The 22,365-nt window shown below is 39.1% G+C and overlaps 1 long non-coding RNA gene across 1 annotated transcript in view; it reads right to left on the bottom strand.

Moving 5' to 3' along the window:
- Positions 1–269: 269 nt before the first annotated feature.
- LOC145717089 (uncharacterized) overlaps positions 270–22,365 on the bottom strand; it is a 27,555-nt gene continuing 5,459 nt past the window's right edge. Inside the window, exons 3-5 of the long non-coding RNA XR_014140105.1 lie at positions 10,575–10,688; positions 9,681–9,892; positions 270–3,245 (exon numbers count right to left, since the gene is read on the bottom strand). This is a non-coding gene — a long non-coding RNA (uncharacterized LOC145717089). The remainder of the gene's footprint in view (positions 3,246–9,680; positions 9,893–10,574; positions 10,689–22,365) is intronic.

The raw sequence follows: 22,365 nt of genomic DNA on the forward strand, positions 1-22,365 counted from the left end.
TCTTCCTTCCTAATTCCTAATTACCTTTATCGCCTGGTTATGCAGCTAAATCTCCTCCTACCTCTTAAACTTGGTTTCCACATCCATAAAAGGAAGGTAATAATCGCATCTGCCTCTCAGGGTCGTGGGTGATATGCCTGGCACAGAGTACAAACCCAAAAAGTATGAGCTATCCTTATTATCGTCGTCATTTTTTGTATTTGCCTCTAATCAACAGTCACTCCTTTACAAGGTAAGTATATCAAACTTATTTCCAGAGGCTTTGTCTTTTGTGTTTTGTTTTTTTGCCTCTCACTTAGCTCTTCCCTCTGATACAAATGGCCCTGGGAAAGAGAGACTCACTCAAACACTGAGATTGCTAATACTCACGATTAAATAAATATGTTGTCATCATGATACTGGTTTGATTTTTAAGTCTAAAGTTCAGAAGTTACTAATTCCTCTGAGGGACTATGCCTACGGTTTAGAGACCTTGCCACCAGCTGGATGATGTTGCTGAATTATGACATTTATTTACTGCATTACTTTTCTACTGCTGTGTAACAAATTACAACAAATTTAGTGGCTTCCAACAATATGCCTGTATTAGCTTACAGTTCTGTAGGTCTGAAATCTGGGCCCAAAATGGCTAGGTTCTGTGCTGGGGGGCGCTCACAAGGCTGAAATCAAAGTGTCAGCTATAGTTCTCATCTAGAGTTCAGAGTGCTCTTAAAAGCTCACTAGTTGTTGGTAGAATTCAGTTCTTTGTGGTTTTAGGACTGGGTCCCTGTTTTCTCTCTAGCTCATTGGCTGGGGACCTGTCTCAGTTTCTAGAGGCTGCTCCTTTCCATTGGCAGTTCACTACATAGGTGTATGTATGCTTTCTTCTAGGCCAGCAGGAATGTTTCTCTCTCTTAAAAGACTCACCTGATTAGAGCAGGCCCACCCAAATAATCTCCCTTTTGCCATATAACATATCATAATCAATAGATTGATATCTCATCATGGTTATATGTTCCACCCACATTCAAAGAGGAAACGATTATACAAAGGCAAGGATCGCTGGACGTGATCTTAGAATTCTACATGCCACATTTACCCATGAAATGACATTGGCTTTAGGCACTGAACAAAGCACTGTGGGTGCAAAGACAGGTTAGATGCTGCCTTCTAGCCCCATAGCGTCCCACACGGGAGCCCCGAGCCACATGTGGCTATCGAGCACTCAAAATGGGGCTAAGCCAAATTGTGATGTGCTGTAGGTATAAAATGCACACTGGATTTCAAAGAATGGGTACCGTCCCCAAACTGTAAAATATCTCCTTAATACTTATACATTAGTTACCTATCAAAGCCATAATATTCAGGATATTGTGGTCTCGATAAACTACATTGTTAAAATTAATTTCACCTATTCCTTTTCACTTTTTTTAGTGTCTACTTAAAAAAAATTTTTAAGTAAAAAATGTAACTTGCACGACTGGGCAGTTCTGGTGTAGACCACGAAAAAGCCAAGCGCTTCTGTGCGTACCAGGTGTCATGAGAGGAGAAGCCAGTGGGGTTTTGGGCACAAAGATGGAGAGGTCAGCTTTGCTGGGGAAGAGAGTGCAGACAGGAAAGGTGTCCCATTCACAGCAGACAGAGGGAGAGCATGCTTTTCCAGCAGTTCTTTTCCAATACTCAGGAATTCTTTATATAAAGCTGCAAAGCCACAGCTAGTGACTTGTTCACTTCATTTCATTTGCATTTTTTTTGACTTCTTTATTTTAGAAGACACAATTCAAAGTTAGATTCTGAAACAAATATAAATGCCCAAATACAAACGAACGCTTGCCTAACAAACCTTTAAGTGTTCTCCATCCACCTGGGCCTTCTCCCTCTTTCTCTCGGACCCTCACAGACAGAACAACTCTCTCTCTCTGAGCTACTTCGGAGGGTCCAAAACTTCAAGGCTATCATCATAGAGAGCAGCCTGTCTTCCAAAGTCCTCATGGGCAGTGTTTCTCCGGCCTTTGATCTCACCAATAGAGGGCAGCTATTACCAGCTTAATTAGAGAGTAGTTATTACTTTCTTGGCCCTCCCAATTAGTTCAAAGAGCTCTCTTTGGCTTCCCTGACTTTTGACAAATCACAAAAAGAAATGTTGAAATGTGATCTATAAAACGTTTTCTGTAATGGCCTTTTTTTCCAGGGGGAGATTCCCTGTCGGTTAGTCCAGTCTAGTCTAAAATGTTAGACTCCATCCCACTTCCCATAAAGACCCATGTGAATAATGTTTACTCTTCAGACAAATACTTTTATGCGCAAACAGTTAATACCTGTTATGCATATACTATGTATTAGATGCTGTGCTCAGTATTTATATCATCTCATTTTATCTTTTACAACTCGGAAAGGTAATAATATAATAGTAACAATTATTGACTGCTCCCTATGTGCTAGGTACTTTTCTAATCTTTATTTGAGATGAATTTCAGGATTACATGAGATAAAATATGGTACGTGCTAAGAACAGTGCCTGGCACTGGGAGATGTGCTCCGTAAATGTTAACTAATATTTCATCATCACAAAGATCCTGTGTCTTGAGGATTATCATTTCTATTTTATAGATATATAAACTGAAGCTTGGAGGGCTTAAATTTCTTGCCTTAGATCAGTTGTTCTCCAATGATAGTGGGCACCAGAATCAGCCACGGGGCTGATTAAAACGGATTGCTGGGCCCCACCACTGAGTTTCAGCTTCAGGGGACCTGGGGTGGGAGCCAGGAATGTGCATTTCTAACAAGTTTCCCAGTGATGCCAGCAACGCTGCTCAGGGATCGCTCTGCTCTAGATCATACAGCTAATAAAGACTTCACCCCAGTGGTTCATGCTCTTTACCACAACTCAACACTCCTCTTGGTCATCTTATGTTAATGGAGCTTAAAGGGTCTACAAATCAAACTAATGTCAGAACTTAGACAACTTCAAACAAATCATAAAGGAGTTTTAAAAAACAGAATAAAATGGTTGATTCACACTACATATTGGGAAATCCTGACCCAAACAGGGCTTTAATTCCCTTTCTAAGAAGCATGCCATTCATAAATCCTCATTAGTAAGGGTCTTTTGCTCACTTCCAGCCACCACATATGCTGGCATAGATGAGTAATATCTCTTCAAGTGTACACACAGATGGACCTTCCCAGGCCAATTACAGCTTCTTCCAGTGGAGGAATACACACCACCTTTGTGTTAAGGGTTTTCTCCAGGGAGGAAAAGACGACTATGGGATTGAGAAGAATTCACAAGGGGTTTAGTTAGAATAGCAATGTTCTTTAAAAAAAAAAAAGTGAAACAATTCTGGCAAAATGTCGAGGTTAAAGCTGGTTGATAAAGTATACAGATGCTTATTACCTTATTCTCCACATTTTCCTGAGTCTTTGGACTATTTTCCAAATACATAATTTAAAAGGCCCTATGCTTTCTAGTTAGTAGGGAAAGCACATGGAGGAAAACCAGACACAGCCCCACCTCCCATGGGAGTCACTGCCCAGGGTAAGGAGGTGACCCTGAATCAAACAATTATAATGGGCACAGAGTTACAGACTGTGATCTGTCTTACAAGGCTAAGGGTGAGCCTGTGAGGAAGGCTTTTAACTCTTGTACGTGACCTAGACTTGGGAGTCTAGGAATGTTATCCTGAGGAAGTGGAAATTCAGCTATGAGCTGCAGGACATGTACGTGTTAACTAGGAGCAGGTGGGTTGCAGCACAGAGAAAACTGTAAAAAATCCAAATGTGGGGAAGAAGTTTTCAAAGCAATGAAGGCATGTCTGTGGGTCTGAAGAACAGTGAGCAGGTAGAAGGATGACCTAAGGTGAAGCTCCAGAGTTTCTGACATGAATACTTGAATTAGCGCTTTCATTGATCTCTCTTCCCTTTAGTGGTTGCTTTAAACTCCTGGATTATCAAAGGTCAACTATCAAAGGTCTTTTATTCAGACTTCTCTTTCTCATTACACTATTAACCTTATTTTGTTGTCATTTCCGGTGTCTCCCTGCCTAGTGCCAAGACTCCTTCACTGCCATAATCTCCAGCAGATGATCCCTTCTACTCAAGGAGGTTCATCTATGTTGACCGCGTTGGATTCAGCTGCGCCCCCCCCCATTTTGTAACTTCCCCATATGTTTCCCAACTGACCAATGTTGACCCATAGGTAGGGACAGCTCTACACCTCTATTCAGCAGGAAAACATTATAGACTATAAGACCTTCCACCTTCAACAACCTTAAAGATTTAAGGGTCAAAATTGTTCAGGGGGGAAATGATGAGGGAGCAGAAGGCTAGCTGAAGACAAAGCATAAGCTGACACCCTGCAACCTCTCCTCAACCCCCACTCCTGGGTGGGACATGTGTGACATTCTTCCAGGAATCTCCCAACTATCTTAATGTTAATACCTTGCTAGAGGGGAAAACAACCTTGACAACAGCGGGGCCTCTGATATCTTGTAGCTCCTCTCTAGCATTATCTTGTCGTTCCTCTTTAGCATATGAAAACCCTTTTGAAACCTCCCTTTTCCTTACTTCCCCCCCAACTCTGGAGTATATAATCAGCCACTCCTCAAGACCCCCATGCAGCAGCTCTTTCTGCCCATGGGTCCTGTCCCAGTGCTTTAATAAAACCACCATTTTGCACCAAAAAGAAAAAAAAACAGGCGAAGCTCCAGACGTGGACAATGGCCAGACCAGACTGAGGATTTTGGACTTGATCAGTATCTTGGTGGAATGTAATGAGCCTTCATGGTCCTTTGTAAATTGGCTGAAACTACAAATATTAAAGCCTTGACAATCAAGCATCTATTGTATATCAAGTGGTGTACTGGCAAACTGGCTCTCCCAATTAAAAAAAAAAGTCCTTGTTGCAGTGTGTGCCAATTTATGTGGTGTAAACACTCCCACCATGCCTGATTTCAAGCCATCCACATGATGTTACAGAACACAGAGTTGGGAAGAGATGTGTAGACAGGCTCTCATGAGCTGACAGAAGCTGGCTTCTGTTCACCATTGTATTATACCTCAATTCTAGACAAACTCTAAATAGCAATGATATTGTGTATGTTGGTATTAGCAAGAAACAAGCAGTTGGTGGTGCCAGACAGAATATAATCCATTTTTTTCACAGAGAATATAAAACGTTCTCTTATTTTATAAAGGAAGTCACCAGACGAATTTTAGAATTTGCCATTTGATGTAATCAAATCAGAACCAACTATGATTTCAATCTAACCTTGAGTTTATAAGCCTCATTCACCCTTTGTTTCCTTATGTGTAAAATGAAGAATCCCTTGAAGGGATGGAATCTTTATTATTTTATGAAATGAGGTCTTTTATAATCAAGATTTAATTTATGCTCATTAAGGGTTATAGCTTTCTAGTTTCCTTGTCAGCGTGTGGGGCAAGAAAGAAAAATCAGCCATCTGCTTGCTAGTGGTTGCTGACTCATAAATTGAAATATCCCCTCTTCTCTGTATGTAGGAGAATCACCACTGAGGTTGGTTAAGTGATTTGACTTTGCATTCTCAACACCTAGTCCTTAGCCGACTAAGAGGAGGCATCTAATAGATCAAATATCTATGTAACTAATGTAAGCATTCTTTATATCTACAATATATTCCACCAGAACATGGGATTAATCTACAATTAAAATTTTAGACACCAATTTTATAGAGCCACTCTAGGTGATGGTTTACTATGTATGAGGTCCTTGGGCATCCCTGGCTTTCAAAAGAAGTTTAAAAGAAAAAAATTCAGTGTTAACTGATGTATCCCAATTTGGTACACCATACATGTTTTCAGTACCTTTATAAACCAGATTATACAGAAAGTAGAATTTCCTGATTGTGAAGGTTTTTTTAAAAGGCTGCACTGTAAGAGTGGTCTCCTTGACAGAGGATATAAGGTAGAATCCTCTGGTGTCATTGACAAGGGGCCACAATAATTTCCCTTGTAAAATATTCCTATATGATTCATTTATTGCATGAAATAAAAATGAATGGTAGCACATGCTTGCGTAGAATATCATTTGAAATCTCTCCAAGGACTTGTTATTACTTTAAAAACACCCCATTACAATAATTTATTGTGAAATCTTATTCATGTTTGCTTCAAGGGCTGTACTTGGAGCCCCAAAGAGCCACCCAGGGGCACAGGCCATGGATTGGCCATATTGCTCCGGGAGATCTTCTAAATTTTTATTATAGACATGAATTTTCACACATTCTCCAAATCAGAGAAAACAGTACAATGAATTACCGTGTACCTATCTTCTAGCTTCAATAGTTACCAATTCATGGCTGATCTTGTTTTATCGTTACCCCCACCCCCTTCCCATCCATGCAACCCCACATTGAATTCCTGGGAGCTTTCAAAGAAAGTTATGGAATCTTATCCTGTGGCAATAACAACTACTCACCTTCCCTCCAGGAGACTAGACTTTCTTGTAACCTCAGAGTATGAGCATAGCCAATCAAAGAAGGAGTGAACACATTTTCCAAGGCATTCTATTTACACGCTCAGGGTTTTTCATGAATCATATGAAAGAGAGTGACATTTTCGGCTCAAACTAAAGTGACTCATCAAGCCAGAGGGGTGGGTCATTAAGGACATATGACACCTTCCAGTCTAACCTGCTCTTCAACTGTCAACACCTGTATAGTCATCTGGCCATAAATCTCTCCCTGACCCTTCCATAATGAAAGATTGTTTACCAAATCCTGAACCTTACCAGTATAGAAAGAAATGGTTTCAATATTTACTACAGGAATCCTCAATTTTTGGAGAGTTTAAATTTAAATCAAATTCAAAAGCAAGTCCATACCTTTACTTTAGAAGTAAAGCAAACCATTGGAAAAAGCATTGGTTGAGAGAGAGAGAGACACTGATTCTTTCAACCAGGAATTCTGTATCTATCAATTTTTCTTAAACAATCAAGCAAGTTCCCACAGATATACGTATTAGGGTGTTGTTTACAATAAATTGAATGTTAGGAAAATGTTGGACACAATTAATTATCCAACAGTAGAAGGTTGTGAAAATAAATCACGGAACGTCCACACAATGGAATATTATGAAGACTTAATGAATGATGGGGAAATATTTGTGATTTAGTAAGTAACAAAAAGAAGTTATCTTTAATAAATAAATTATAAAAACAAAAGAAATGACAGGAGAACCTACAGATTAAAAGACACTTAAGAGACATATTAACCACCGGCAATATATTATATCACCTTTAGAAGTCCAAGTGCGCATACATGCAGGTGCACGCACACCTGAAAGTTGAGAACATTTGAAAAACAGTCGTATATTGAATGATACTATGGCATTTTTACGATGATTTTTTAAATGTGATCATGGTATATTATTATTTATTAAGTTCTGTATTTAGAGATGAAATGTCACATCGATGGTGTTATAAAGCGATAGATGAAACAAGATTCACAAAGTTCGAGGGTTCATTATACTCTATTGTCTCCTTATGCACACACTTAAAATTATGTACTGTAAAAAATATTTGAGTTATAAAACAGTATATATACTGTGATCCTATTCATTAATTTATTTTAGATATCTTTTCTCTTATTCTTCTCTATAAAACATGACAGCTTTTTAATATAGACATAATATACTGTTTGTAATAAATAAATTATTTAACAACTTGAACTAATTTATGCTAGACATTAATCACCCACAATTTGCTGTTTTCCCATTATTTCTAATATATCACTGAACTTAACAGTTCATAAACTGTTAAAAATAACAAGGTAAGACGTTATTGTCTCAAACTAAAATTGTTGATCTTCTATTAACCTAAGGCCCACACATCAATATGAACTGACTTTTCTCCCGTGGCCTAGGAGCAATTCATGACTGAAGCAAGCAAAGAGATAAACACAACTCTTTTGAAATCCTGGGCTTTCAAGTTTCAGGACAAAGCTAGATCTTCATAAACAAAACAAGGAAGTAATCTCCTAACAGGTGAGTGTAGAGAAAAAACAAAAACTTTATATAAATGATTTGGATGGTTTATTAAATTCTAGGGACCATTTTGCCTAAATTAGCAAGAAAATGTGATTTTTTCCAGGTACTAGTTTTGCTTTTGCTCTGTTAAGGTGGCTAGATTTATTTTGGATAGAGAAAAAGTAAGTCACCAAGAAACTACACTTTCAAACTCCTAAAAGAGGCATTTAAGCCTTAAGTGGGGCTTCTAGAAAGTGACTGTAAGCATATGAAATGGAATTAGGATAAATTTATAAAGTATTTATCATATCATAGCCTCTGTTGATGGGTATGTTGCGCTACGTAACTTGCTCCCACTTAAAAACTCAACCACAGCTCCTGTGTGCAGTAAAGAAAGCAGTTTGGAAATGGATTTTTGTGATTCTACTTGTGTCCCTCATGGCTCCAAATTTTTTAGCTGACTAGAAAATTCTGCTTGGCTTCTACTGTTGGTCTCCCCTCCCTGGTCCTCTCAATGACAGGCCCTGAACCCCATTTTAGGTAATTAAGTTCTGTCTCACTCAAGCTCCTGAGCCCCAAGTACATTTCCTGTCCAGATTGAGTCTTCACCTCACCAGAGAGTGGGGTCTGCAATGGGCCTTCTTGCCCTGTCCTGAAGCCAGATGGGTGCAGGGAGCAGGACGATTCTCCCCTGACCCCTCCTCCAATAGCAGTTCAGGTCATGTGTTTTGGTTTCCAGTCAGCACCCAGAGAGAAGCCCCAAGTCTCAACCTTCTGCCTCCGGTCCTGGTGCTTGTCCTCAGTCCTCTACTAACCACAGGCTGAGGTCTGGCTCCCTGCATAAGGGACCACCTGGAACCACACTGCCCCCTGGTGGATGCTGTTCTTCATGCCTGGCAATCCCTACAGCCAGCCTGCCCTCTGTCCACCTGTGGCACCCCAATATCTCCTTAGGTGGGGGCTGAACATAATTTGAACTGTTGGATACTCCTCAGTGGTGTGCTGACTGGATAAATTTTCAGGCTTTTTACAAGTTGGACTGTTAAACACAGCCATTATTAAAATTTATATGATAGAAACATACAATTAATTTACATTAAAAACAAAGGTCATAAATACGCAAACTCATCACTTCTTAATAATCCTACTACATTTTGCTATTGTCTATACTTGTGAGTTATTCACATCTATTGTTATCTGGATGGTGGAAATGACTCCACTTGTCAAATCATGGTTAAATTGCAACCACAGGTTGGCTATGGATACAAGAGTTCAGCAAAAATCAGTGAGAACATTCAGTGAGAATCAATTGGCTACATGGAATTTAAAAGAGAGTATTGTGTGTTTTATTATTGTTTATAAATTGTGTGCTACACACCCTTTATATCAGTAAAATTTATAAACGGGTATCATTTTTTCCCCAGATTGCTCATTATTGACCAGTTTGAAGCACACTACAGTATCCCTTCCTCCCACTTAGGGCCAGTTCTATAGACTGATGAAATTCTCCTAGTTCTGTCACCTTGCATTACTACCTATGAGCCAGTTAGAGGGTGGGACTCTCACATCCAACCCCCTCTTGTTTTATCTTGTCCAGGTCAAAGGATATCCACTTGCAGAACACACCTGGCCTCTTCTGTTCCGTTACAAATTCCTCTCCCACTCCCTCCCCCCCCACCCCGGGAGATGAATTGACGTACCTGGTTGGTGAGTTTAGAAGGAGAAAGAAGTCATGCATGGCCTAGCTCTTGTTTCTGTTCCTTTCCTTAGAGAATACCCACGGAAAGAGGCATCTTTCTGCACATGGGGGAGGCTGCCATGTTCTGGTGTTGCCTGAGGCTGATGAGTAAGTTGGTCGAATGCTGGAGTTTGATGTTGAGAACTCCACTTGCTCAAAGATAGAAGTCAAGCTCTGTAAAGTAGCATTGATCAGTAATGAGGGCCATATATTGGCCTCCACTGATGACTCCTTTGTCTTAGATCTCCACTGGTTTAAAAATGCAATGGGAAACAGGAGTGCTCTTTTTTGGGCCCCTTAGAAACTCCAGATGCGTCCTCCTCTGCCATCAGCCTTTGCTCCTGAGGTCCTGAATGCCCTTGTGTATGTATTGGTACACATAAGCCTTTTCTAAGATTAGAAAACTTGAATGGCAAACTTATTTGATTCCAATTCCTTTTATTACCAATAGGTATGTGTGATGATAATAATAATGCTGACATAACTGGGCACCTTTTGCATGCCAGATATTTTGCATACAAAGATAGACCCTGTAGAACAATTCTTTTAATGACCTAGAGCATTTAAATAACTTTCCCCAGGTCACAAAGTGACCAGGCTAGTTGTCTGATTGCAAGGCCCTTGCTCCTTCCATTACACTTCCTCTTCCTTTTCTTTCTTCCTCCCACCCCCATCCCTCTAGTCTTCCGACCTCTCCTCTCTCTCTCCTTCTCTCCTTCACCCATCCTTCTACTACATTCCCTCATTTCCATATTTTCTAGCCCTTTGATACAGAAAACTAAGACAGCATTTGAAACCTCAGATTGCAGTGTGTGCGTGCTTTTATATATATATATGAAATCCTACAAAATCTTACCCCAACAGCTGGGACCTCAAGAAACTTGGCAGCAAGCAGAAGGAAAATTGTGGCTGTCTTTTTAGTATCCTCCTCAGGTTTCTGATAAGGAATGTTCAGCATCCATTCAAGGTCCTGGGGGAGGAGGTCATAAAGAAAACAGTATGTGAGAGAGACCACAAGACTTCATCAAGCTGGGGTCTGTCCAGGCTTGACCTGGGGGCTGGGCTCTATGTAGAAAATGCAGCCTTTCCTTAAATGGAGTGTTTGCTGTTACCTCCGAATTAAGGTCTCTTTCCCTGGAGTCAATAGTTGTGTAATAGGTTCAGGGATTGAGCAAACAGTTTGCAAATTACTTGGGGAATGATTGAGGGAAGGGGAAGAATACACACACACACACACACACACATTCTCAATGGGGGTAATATCACCCTCAATGGGGGGTGAAAATTGGTTCTTGGGAGAGAAGGTGAAAAAATCTCACTCTCTTCACATATAAATCACAGAAAGTACCTTACATGCATACAGTACCTAAACAAGCACCCGGTATTATCTGTGGTATTAAAATGTCATAGAAGGGATATTAAGAAAAATATGTCTAAGAACGGGGAGCCATTCTTAGGGGAGCAATAAATTTTAATGGTTGAAAAGCACTGATGTATATAAAGAGCCTAACAGAGTATGGACATATGGTACGTATTCAAAACATGTGAATTGTAGTTGGTACTATCATAGTTATTTGTTATTATGCCGGACCTACAAACTTGCTAGAGAACCATGCCATCCCATCATGGTCAGGGTGGATAAGGGTGTACTGTGGCAAATTCCCAGATGAATTTAGCTTAGGGTGGATCCTGCATAAGCTAGAGATCCAGGGTTCTAGAAAATAAGCAGATTCTTGCACACCACTGGGCTGACCTCTGGGTGCCCAGAAGCACTTGTTCAAGTGTTAAAATCCAAAGAACAAGGCATGGCACAGATGACTGTAGGAAGCTTACAGGCCAGCACAATGCCGACTTTAATCTTCTGGGGAAAGGAAATGTTCCCGAATTCAGTTTCTTTCTGGCCAAGTACTCCATCACCAAGTTTTGCACACATGCCTTGTTTCTCCTTTCAGAGGACCTGGCTTCCAGGAGGCACTCAATAACTGAGTTAATACGGGGTTAGGGCCAATGTTGAGCAAATTCTCATGCATGCTCCATGTGCTCCGCAGCGGGGAGGAAAACTAAATAATCTAATGACTATTCTTAAAACCTATGTTTGTTCTACTTTTAGCTTACAAAGTGGTCTCGTATATAGTATCTTATTAAATCATCACAATAACTCTATAAGGTCAGTATTCTATCCCCACTTGAAGGATAAGGAAGCTGAGGCTTGTAGAGTTCACTTATTTGTCCTCCTTAGCTACCAAATAACAAGTAGCAGAGCAAAATTCCTTTCTACTGTACTACACCACTTATAATAATGCTCTCCTACAGAGGAAGAAGACAAATGAAATGATAAAGCTATGGAGGAAAAGCCAAGCACTGGGACTTGGGGAACCCCTTGTAAGGGATATGGTAATGCCTGTGAATTGACACAATCAAGTCATGCAAGAAGGGGTGTTATCTTCATGGAGTACAAATCTAGCACATGGCAGATCCTGCTAAGGCTGGTCAAAGGTATCACCTGCCAAGTTACAGGGAAATGAAAGCCCATCAAAATAGACTATGGAAGCATCTCAAGATGATGTGAAATTTGGGACATAAAAGACTTAGGGGCACAAATGTTTAGAACAAAAATATGATATGAAAAGTGAACCACTAGGTACACACTTGGTACAAATTTTTATTTCAGGGCCACAGCTTCAAATGTAGGAATGACAGATATTTGACTGGGAATGAAGAGAATTTTTCAAAGACTGAAAAGAATGTGTTTAGTCAGATACCAACTCATCTGGCCAAAGGGGCTGTAAATGGAAAACAGATGGGAAGGGAGAAAAAAACACCTAGATTAAACTGAAATGGGTTTCCATGAATGACATTAAGGAGGGCCTGGGAAGAATTTCAACAGCGAGGGAGGTGCCGAGTGATTCAATAAGAAAACAATTGGGAAGGACATCAGAAAGAAAGCGTAGGCAGCAGATGTCCAGATATCATGCACAGAACACAAGCAACACAGCAACTTTGATATTTAGCACAGGGCGACAAACAAGACCTCACAAACACCACTGAGAGTTGGCGAGATGGAACAGATCCATGGGAACACAGTGATAGAAGGGTATGCTGTGCACAAAGACCTGTTGGAAGGAGATGGAGCAGCACTGTAGGCTGTGATAACAATAGATTCAGAGGACTCTCTGAACACTTGGATGAAGATGAAAGAAGAGAAGAACAGAAGCGATGTTTTCATGGATGCAGAGCTGAGCCACATGGAAGAAAGCCACAAAATTGGCAGAGCGTACACAATACAGATAACATTTGGATACTTCATTCAGATAAAAGCAGAGTTTTTCACTTGTCTCCCTAACAATTTCATGTCCTAGAGGGTAAAGGAAGTAATAGAAATAATTGTGCTCTGATTCCAACCAATGGGAAGAAGCCATTCTTCAGAGTGAAAGGGATGGGAACCTGGAAGAACATGGCCATATCACCTTCAAAGTAGGGCAAGACTGAGCTGGATAAAATGTGTACAGAGGACTTTAGGAAGATAGACTTCAACATATTTTTTTTTAAGATTTTATCTATTTATTTGACAGAGAGAGACACAGGGAGAGAAGGAACACAAGCAGGGGGAATGGGAGAGGGAAAAGCAGGCTTCCCTCAGAGCAGGGGGCCCGATGTGGGGCTCGATCCCAGGACCCTGGGATCATGACCTGAGCTGAAGGCAGACACTTAACAACTGAGCCACCCAGGTGCCCCTATCTTTTAATTTTTTTTAAATATAGGCACAATTCCACAAGTTTCCAAAAGAAGACAGAACCAGGAAGTGCTCAGAAATATGACCTTGGGCAACTCCAGTGAGGAGAAAAATGTGGGGAGATTCTTAAAAAAATTAAAGTGATGACATAGAGCTCTTTAAGCTAGGATACAGAATGAACGATGAGAAAGACAGAGGCAAATGACAATTCTACAAGAGTGACATGGAACCACACAAATAGTAGGAGAAATGTTCAAATCCTGGAAGAATGAAAGCATGCAAAAACGGTAAGAACCAGAGAAAGTGTTATGGACCCAGGGAATTATGATAATGGATGGTAGAAAGGATGTAATATTTCTCAAATGATGTCACATTCCTTTAGGCTCTGATAAGGACTGCGACTATGGGGCTGAAAACACAAAAGTATGTACGAGTATGGTGAAACCCAAGTTTGGGGAAAACATTACCGATCCCTTTTAGAATCTAATCTGGGACCAGACTTGGCGGTCCAGTCTATGGATCAAGTGGCATACATTTGCCTATCTCCAAACTTTCTTCCTACTAAGTATTATTAATCATATTTCAGCAAGTTGATCTTAAAATTCTTGCAGAAGCTACATGATATCATTCTTTTGGGTCAGAAAAATTTCTCCCAATTGCATTCTCTCTTTTACTATCAGAGTTTTATAACTGATACATTAAAGCTGGTTTTAATTGAAGGTTTAACTGGCTACAGAAGGATAGTTTGTAAAGTCCTCAGCAGGATCCTGTTTATATCTCTAGGCAAAGAAATCTTAATTAAGGTATTCCACCTTTACCAATGAAAATTGAAATATGTTGGAGTTTCTTAAGAGTTGTCTAGTTTCTCTTAAAATAACTTGGAAAAATGAGTGTCATCTTTTATAACAACTATGGGGTTAGCCCATAATCAATACACTATTTTATGACATTCAAGAACAGGCAAAACTGATCTGGGGGGATATAAATCATAATAGTGGTTGCCAGGATAGATGGGGCAGGGATAAAATGGAAAGGGACCCTAGTGAACTTCCTAGCATGATAGCATATTCTATTTTTCTTTTTTTTTTTAAGTCTTTTTTTTTTAAGTTTTATTTATTTGAGAGAGAGAGAGCATGAGAGGAGAGAGGGTCAGAGGGAGAAGCAGATCTCCACTGAGCAGGGAGCCCGATGTGAGACTCGATCCTGGGACTCCGGGATCATGACCTGAGCTGAAGGCAGTCACTCAACCAACTGAGCCACCCAGGCGCCCCATATTCTATTTTTCAACTGGAATGTTGGTTACATGGATATATGCATTTGTCAAAACTCATCAAACTGTCACTGTCACTGTATGTAATTATCCCTCTATAGAGTACATAGAAAGAATATAATAACTCTGGGCAGTGATATGAAGAGAAAAAGGAATAATTTTCTGTGATGACTTGACAGTAATTAAATAAAGTTAACATAGTCAAGGAATCAGAGAAAAGCAGAGGCTCAGAGTTTAAAATTACCAGTGCTCTCGAAGTAGATTTAGAGAAAAGTATGTCTCACCAACACCCTCGAGTTGTTAAATTTCCCATCAGCAAAGTTTTCCCTATTGCGGAGAAAGGGCATCATTACCTTATATCCAAGTACCAGTGGTTTACAAACTTCTGCTTGTAAAAGTGCTTGTTAAAAATGCAGTTTCTGGGTCCATACCTGGAGATTCTGATAAGGTAAATCTAGGTTAGTGTCTAGGAATCTGCATTTCATAAACACCCTTGGTAGTTTGATGTAGGAAGTCCATGAACCTACACTTTGAGAAACACATCATTTGAGAATCAAATCATAAAACTAGTTACTACTTCCTCTAATTTCAGTCTCTCCAGGCAATCTTCTGATAATAAAGCATTTTTCCATGCCTTCACAGAAAAAAATGTTGCTTCCACCAACACATGTATTCCAGCTGACATGACAGTACTTTCTCATTCTAAATATTAAACAGGCATTGGTTTTGTATCTCAGTTTGATGAGCTTGGTAAATATGGTTTGCCCCTTTTAAATGGATGTGTTTACCGGGTGATACTGAAAAACCATGCTTCTTGAACTGTGAGAAAGAGAAATATGATTTGTGCCAAATTTACTGAGATAAAGGGTATTTCCAAAATTTCCTCTTTAAAGAAATTCTATGCTTGACATCGTTACGGCTGCCATGCTATTTTTTTTTTTTATTAATAAACTTTATTTTGGGGGCACCTGGGTGCCTCAGTCAGTTCAGTGTCTGCCTCGTGATTTTGGCTCAGGTCATGCTCTTGTGGTTCATGAGATAGAGCCCCATAGCAGGCTCTGCGCTCAGTGGGGAGTCTATTTGGGATTCTTTACCTCTTCCTCTGCCCCTCCTCCAACTCATGCATGTGCACACATGCACTCTCTCAAGTAAATAAATCTTTAAAAAGATAAACTTTATTTTTTAGAGCAATTTTAGGTTCACAGCAAAATTAAGTAGGAAGTACAGAGAATTCCCATGTATCCTCTATCTTACACCCTAACAACACCTTTCCCACAATGGACCTTCTGTACCATGGTTGTACACTTGTTATGTTCCATGATACTACAATGATACATTATTATCACCCAAAATTCATAGTATAAATTAGGGTCCAGTCCACGTTGTACATTTTATGGGTTCTGACAAATGTCATGTTCTTTTAAGCAATTGAACTTAAGAATAAACATGTGTAAATTAATATTTTCATTTTAAACCTAATTCTATGGATTTTTCAAAGATTTGTGTTGTGGCTTTCTGATTCTAAATAAATGTTCATTATTGACATTTTGGAAAGTGGGCACATTTAAAAAAATTACCAGTTATTCTCCTACTCTAGGCTAAGCACTGTGAATATTCTAATTTTTTAAGTCATTATTCTGTCTTTATGTACATGTATTTATTGTGGTGGTAATGGTTGTTTATTTCTTTACAAAACTGGGATTACACTATACAAACATCTCCTAACATTGTATCATTATATCATATTTTAACAGTAGTAACTTTCCTCTGATTTTATTTTTCTTCTTAGCATTTATCACCACCTTATATAATATATGTGTCTGCCTATTTATTTTCTGTCATCTCCTGAATGACTGTCCAGGGGAGTAGTTGTTCCATAAGAGAGTTCTGTTCACTATGAAAACCCAATACCTAAAATACTGCCTGACACACATTATTTACACATATTTACAGAGTGAATGAATAAATGAATGAGTGGCATTTCATTGTCAGTAAATATGCTCCAAAATCATGACTTTCAGTGACTAAGCAATTTTAACAAATATATACAACATAATTTGTTGAAACATTCTTCCGGCATTCAACAGTAGGGCTACATTCACCTTCCAGTTCTTATTATTGTAATTCACAATGATATGTAAATATTACTTGTAAAAGGGAGTTCATATTTCTGAATATTTCCTTAGGAATAATACCTAGAAATAGAGTTATTATGTCAAAAATTATAAAAAATCTTAAAGACCTTTTCACATATTGCCAGCTTCTAAGAGTGTGTAGGGATGAGAATATGCCACCCCAAAATATGCCACTTTGGCATAAGGATTATTTTGAGCTGGAGGCAAATGAGAATTGACAGATGCAGAAAGAAATCTACCCAGAGCCTCCCTTATCTGACTAAAAGTAGGAACTTCTGAGAAATGAGGACTGCCATAACTCCCCTCTCCCAGGGAAGTTTTATAGCCATGAAAAAGAGAGAAAGCCAACACTGAGATGGACCTGCACAAACAAACCTACTCCATTAGTTTCCCCCCAATGTTTACCTTTCCATAGTTTGCCACCCTAAGAAGCCTATAACCCTTTTCCTTTATCTTGTCACTTATCTAGGAATTTATTGTGCTTTTCTAAGATGCTATATAAGCCCAAGTTCTAACCACCTCTTTGAGTTATCATCACTGAGTTCTCCTATGTATATATGCAATGCAGGTGTTATTAAATTCTTGTTTCTCTCTTGTTAATCTGCCTTGAGTTGGTCTAATCTGCAGGGCCCTAGCCTAGGAACCTAAGATGGATAGAGGAAAAAAGTTATTTTTCTCCCCATCAGTGTAAAAGAGGAAGTCGCCAGGACTTTTAAAGGCTTAGATTCAAATGGCACAGCATCACTCTCACTGATCTACTGGCTAAAGTCCTGCTTTTGATGTGGGAGGGGACTATACAAGGATGTAGTGCCAACAAGCCTTGTTCATTGGGAACATTTTTATGTAACTATTACATCACCCTTTTTGGTTTTCCAGAGTTCTTATGGCTTTTCTTTTAATCAGATTATTTCGAAAAGATTTGGAGGAGAGAAAAAAATAGTGAATTCTTCATTTTAATTCACCATCTTCAAAGTAGAAGTTGAGTATGTGCTTTGAAAGGGGCGCCTGCGTGGCTCAGTTGTAAAGCGTCTGCCTTCGGCTCAGGTCATGATCCCAGGGTCCTGGGATCAAGCCCCGCATCGGGCTCTTTGCTCAGCGGGGAGCCTGCTTCTCCCTCTCCCACTCCCCCTGCTTGTGTTCCCTCTCTCACTGTGTCTCTCTCTGTCAAATAAATAAATAAAATCTTTAAAAAAAAAAAAAAGAAAATGGCTATGTACATTATTTCGGGGTATTTATATCATTCTCTTTTTATATATATGTATTTATATCATTCTCTTTTTATACATATGTTTTGTGTAGTACAACATTTACAATAATCCTCATTTTCCAATTCTGTCAATATCACTTAATTGAAAAAATATTTTTTCTTTGACAATGAAATCCCTTAGAATAAGTATATTCAATTCCATAATTCAATAAACATTTTTTAAGTGCCTATTATGAGCTGGCCCTACAATTAAGGTGCAGGGTAATATTTTCAATTCAATAGTCAGTAACTACAAAGCATTTTTTTTTTAAGTGCATTGAACTCTTGTTAAATGCATGGTACTGAGGGATATAAAGGATTATAAGACACAGCACTCTTCAGGGGGCTTTGCAATATGGAAAATTATCAAATGTAATAAAAGTGAACATCTAGTATCCACATGCAAAAGAAGGAAACTAGCCCCTCCATAACACCATATACAAATTTGACTCAAAATGGATCAAAGACCTAAACATAAGATCTAAAACTATAAAACTTTTGGAAGAAAACATAGGGGAAACCTTCATGACATTGGAAGTGACAATTTCTTGGACATGACACCGTAAGCACAGGCTACAAAAGGAAAAATAGACAGATTGGACTTCATGAAAATTAAAGAGCTTTGTGCAACAAAGTACACTACTATGGTCTGAATATTTGTGTCCCGTCAAAATTCACATGTTGAAATCCAAACCCCCAAGGTGATGGCATGAGGAGGTGGGGCCTCTGGGTGGTGATTAGGGCATCAGGGCAGAGCCCTCATGAATGAGATTACTGCCCTTATAAAAGGGACTCTGGAGAGAGCTCTCATCCCTTCCACCATGTGAAGACACAGTGAATGAAAAGACTGCAATCTATAAACCAGGAAGTGGGCTCTAACCATGCACTGAATCTTCCAGTACCTTGATCTTGGACTCTCCAGCCTCCAGAACTGTGGGAAATAAATGTCTTTTGTTTATAAACTACCCAGTTTACAGTATTTTGTTATTGTGGCCCGAATAGCCTGACAGATACTATTAATAGAACTAAAAGGCAACTCACAGAATAGGTGAAAATATTTCCAGATCACATATCTGACTAAGGAGTAACAACCAGAATACATAGAGAACACCTAGAATTCAACAACAAAAAACACCCCAATTCAAAAATGGGCAAAGTAATTGAATAGACCTTTCTCCAAAAAAGGTACACAAATGGCCATGAAGCACACGAAAAGATGCTCAGCAGGATTTGAATTCTTGAGAGGCAGAAGTGATTTGCCCACCACATTGGCAAAAAAAGGAAATTACAGAGCCTATTAAGTGTTGGCTCGGGCCAGGGGAAAGTGGTTCTCTCAAACAGTGTTGATGGGAACATACAGTGACATGACAATGTGGATAGAATTTGGGTAGGACCTATTAAAAATACATAATCTCTACAACCCAACAACTTTACTTCTTTGCATTTTTCACAGAAAAATTCTTTTTTTTTTAGATTTTATTTATTTATTTGACAGAGAGAGAGACAGCGAAAGAGAGAACACAAGCAGGGGGAGTGGGAGAGGGAGAAGCAAGCTTCCCACCGAGCAGGGAACCTGATGCGGGGCTCCATCCCGGGACCCTGGGATCAGGACCCAAGCTGAAGGCAGACGCTTAACGACTGAGCCACCCAGGCGCCCCTCACAGAAAAATTCTCAGACATGTGCACAGAGGAAGGAAACTGAAGCACAGGAAGATTAAGTAACTTGATCAGAGTCATCTCATAATTGACATGAGGGTTAAAAGTCAATCTATTAGGCATTTAGAAAAACACCTGGGCACATAATAAGCACTACTAATTGTATTTTTGCCATGAATTTTCTGTATAAACCTTTTATGCTTTTGCTTAATTGGATCACAATGCTTTTTTTTCCAATTTGTGAGTAATTTATATATTAAGGATATTAAATTTGTCACATGTTGGAAATATTTTCCAGTTGGTTGCATGCTTGTTATTCTGTTTACATTGCTATTACATGATGAGGTCATGAAATCTTTATGTAGTCAATTCTATTAATTATATATAATTATATATATGTCTACATATAATTACATATATAGTTAGTTTATATATAAACTAGAAACTATAAAACCAATTTCATACAACAATAACTACACAAGAAAAGATGTCAGTGGGACAACTACTATCTAAACTTCAAACACTTTGGGTCCTGGGGCTCTTCTTAATTAATAAATAGTGTAACAACTCCGCAAAACACAAGCGGGCATATATTGCAAAACCAGAAATAATCAACATGGGTCCATAAAAAAGAAACCCACACTTTCCATTTAAAGTTTAAAAAAGATGTTCTTTAAATGCTCTAAATAGAGTTTCTTCAGAGACGCTCATAGAATTATATTAATTTATTCATAGTTTCCTTTATGACAAGATAACATTCTAATTCTAACACAATTTTCAGAACATTTGGCCAATACATAAGACTAGATAACTGGCTGTGGAAGAGAGAGCTGAAAAGATGCTGAGTCCCTGCGTCCATCTCCCAGCCCACCCAGAGTTAATCAAACTTCACTGCCTTCCTGAAGCCTGCCCCAATCCCAACACATCACACAGCTCCTTGCTTGTTTCTCCTATTAATCTCTTGAGGGCAGAGACAGCCCGAACTAGGTAGGGCCTGGCATATAACTGCTTCCCAATGAATACTGGAGGATAAATGATAATAAACTAATTAACAAATAAACATGATTTCAACAAAAAGCCAGCTATGATTTTTAGCTCCAAAGACAAGTCAGGTATACTTGAAATAAACCCATGAATTAAAATCAACTTTAGCTGGAAATGAAAAAGCCTGTCAAATGAGAAACAGAATGTTGAGCTGGGAAAAACACGAAAACAAAAGTACCAAAACTGTTTAAACATATTGGACTTTAGCAAAAGATCTATTTCACAATTTATTGCTAACAGTTTTTTAGTCTTGCAAAACTAATGAGAAAATCAGTTCAAATGAGAAAAAGGAATGTTGGGGTTGTGTAAATGATACTGTTTAAACATAAAACATGTGAATGCCAGGCCTTTGCCCCACTGGCTGGGTGACTACACCATTAAATCAACTTTTCAAGTCATAGATAGATAGGCTGAGGAAAGTAGTTTTGGAGGTATTCATGTAGAGTGTATGAGAACTGAAATTTGAGAAGTTAAGAACCAGCTATATTGCTAAATGGCTTTCCAAAAGGTTGTAAACCCACTAGCAAACTATGGAAACATCTTTCCCACACACTTTTGGTATTTGGGGAGGTTACGGAGTCTTAATTGTTAATTTTAACACAAAAGTATCACCTTGTTTTAATTTGCTTTTATTCATGGGTGGCTCATTTTCACTTGCATTATTAATTGAGTTCTGTTTCTGTTTCCAGGCACTTTTCCTGGTGCTTAAAGTATGTGAGGGAGCAAAGCAGACCAATAGCCCTGTCTTCTAGCAGGGGAGACAGACACTAGACAAGAAACACAACAGATAAATAAAGTAGCATGTTAGAGGACAGTAAGTTTAATAGGGGAAAAAAGGAAAGCAGGGTAGGGAGCATGAGAATGCTGGATGGGGAAGTGTGGGGCATTTTGTCATATTAATAAGTAGGATAAAGGGGTCAGGGATAGATTTCACTGAGAAGGTGAAATTCAAACAAAGATTGGAGGAGGTGAAGGAGAGGGTTTATCTATCTACAGAAGAGTGTTTCGGGGAGACAACAAAAGACCAGGGTGGGAGTGGACCTGGCCAGTTCAAGGGACAGTAAGGAGTCCAGTGCAACTGGAACACAGTGAACTTGGGGAAATGTGTAGCTAACAAAGTCAGGAAAGTAATGAACAGGAGGAATGGCATTGTAAAGACTTGGGATTTTACTGATTGAAGTGGGAAACCATTACAGGGTTTTGCATGTAAATGAACTCATCTGGCTACTGTATTTAGAATAGACTTTAAGGATGCAAGTGTAGAAATATGATGGGCACATGAACGGAGTGACCATGGTGGCAGAGATGGAGACTAGGCATAGTCTCTTGGCATGAACTCTCAGTAAGGCTGATCTAGTTACCATCACCTCTGAATATCTAAACTGCCAGAAATAGAGACCAGTATAGGATTCTCAGTATAGTACTATTCTTTTTTTTTTTTATTCTTATGTTAATCCCCATACATTACATCATTAGTTTTAGATGAAGTGTTCCATGATTCATTGTTTGTGCATAACACCCAGTGCTCCATGCAGAATGTGCCCTCCTCAATACCCATCACCA

Source organism: Leptonychotes weddellii, chromosome 14, assembly GCF_054177405.1.
Source record: "Leptonychotes weddellii isolate Sample4059 chromosome 14, ASM5417740v2, whole genome shotgun sequence".
NCBI lineage: Eukaryota > Metazoa > Chordata > Mammalia > Carnivora > Phocidae > Leptonychotes > Leptonychotes weddellii.